We start from the raw sequence: 2,005 nt of genomic DNA, 5'->3' as shown, positions 1-2,005 counted from the left end.
GCTCTAAATTTTTTTTTATAGAAAATTAGATTTCAATTTTGTAATAATTTTAAAATATTTTTTCATTGATATAATATATGATATTGAATAACTTTTGAATCTTTTCTGGAAATTTTAGTTACTTGAGGTTTTAAGTTCGAGTAGACTAACCGATAAGTTTACAATTGTCTTTTCTTTATCTTATAGAGTGTCATGAAGGAAATTTTAATTTTATTTAGTTCTATAACAGTCTATGATATTTATGAACATTTAAACCAATTTTAGCTCATTTTCATACAGTGGAAATCATATTTTCGCTGTCTGTAATTTATGACCTAGTATGAAAATGACTTTGCTAATGGGAAATTTTTTATAAAGATGTTAGACATGTTATATAACTCAATAGACCAGTTTTGCTCCTTTTATAGTTGATTGTTTTTTTTCTAATTGTCTAAATGATTTTTTTTAATATTTTCTTATCATTTCTTACATGAACTTTTTAGAAGACCAATTTATGTTTGTTATTGATTAAAAGTTTAACATTCTTATAGATTTGGAAACCGAATCTAAAAATTTATATTAATTTGATTTCAATAATTTTTTTTTAGAAAACAGAATTTTATAGACGAAAAATTTTCATTACTAATAACCTTCTGCGATTTTTTAAAATAAAATTTGCATAATTTTTCCATGAACTTAATATTGATATACAAATTGATAATTTTGTATAGTGCATAAACTTTTGAGTGTATTTTGTAGAAATTTTCATAGTTTTATTATTTCGAAACAAAATCATTATTAAATAACTTTATCTAAACGTAATTTCTAACAGTTAAAGTTTTCCTAACTTAGTTATAAAATTTAAGCTTTTTTTTTCTTCCCTTTATTTCGCATCTAACATATCATTTTAATCATTTAGCTATTTTGTTGAGAAAACTAGATTCTCTAAACGCAAATTATATTTTGTTATATTTTTTCGATTTCTTATATAAAATAAATATTAGAATGCTAGTTAATAGTTTTGAAAATTGCATTAAATTTTGAGCTTAATTTATGCAAATCTTCTTATTTCAAAAGAAAACTGACTAAATTTAGCTTAATTAAAAGCAATTCAATTTTCCTAATCTAATTTATTTAGCCATTGTACGATTTTTCCCCTTTATTTCGTTTTTTTTTTTTATTATTAAAATTTCGCATATTTTGCAAGTTTTTTTAGAAAATTTTGTTTTAATTACCTAATTGTACTAAAAATTTTATTTTCTATAATTTGCTTGCGTCAATTACTGAATTGAGTTACATTTGCATACATACTTTTAATTTTTTTTGTTGTTGAGATTTATCTTTAAATTATTTGAAAATTTATCATAATGGCAACAGAACCTACTACTTCTCCAATCTCTTTACCACCACCTTTGCCTTCGGCTTCGGTTTCTATCGAACCATCAGTCTGTCAAATTTGTAAGCAATCCATGAGTGAGGGACACTCCTGTTTAATTATAAATGAATGCAGTCATGCCTTTCACAGGTCGTGCATAGAAACTCATTTAGCCACGTCATCCGAGTGTCCCATTTGTAAAAGACATTGTCAATTGTCGGAATTAAAGAAACTAGTGATTCATCCTAGAGGTAGTTTAGCGAAACCTACTTTTCCAAAGCCACGCGGTGCTATGGCAAAGCACTATAATACTAGGAGTGTGAGTAGAAATGTAGGTCAAAATCCTTCTGATACCAGTTTTATTATGGAACCAAATGAAGACCCAATGCCATCTTCTGTGACCAATGCACCTAATCCAACAATTGACGCTGTGAATGAACAAAATAATACTGCCCTAAATTCGAATAATGGTATTGATTACCAAGAGATCAATCGTATGATTGAACAAAGTTTGTCTCGTCTTTTGGCTAACATGAATTTTGCGTCAAATAATAACCCTGAAGTGGTTCAAAACACCAATAGACCAGCTAGTATTTTCAATTCAAATAATAACTTGTTTGACCAACCTAACGTGAATATTTTACATTCCCC

The sequence above is a fragment of the Lucilia cuprina genome, chromosome X (genome assembly GCF_022045245.1).
Source record: "Lucilia cuprina isolate Lc7/37 chromosome X, ASM2204524v1, whole genome shotgun sequence".
NCBI classification, from domain to species: domain Eukaryota; kingdom Metazoa; phylum Arthropoda; class Insecta; order Diptera; family Calliphoridae; genus Lucilia; species Lucilia cuprina.
This window is presented reverse-complemented; position numbering follows the sequence as displayed.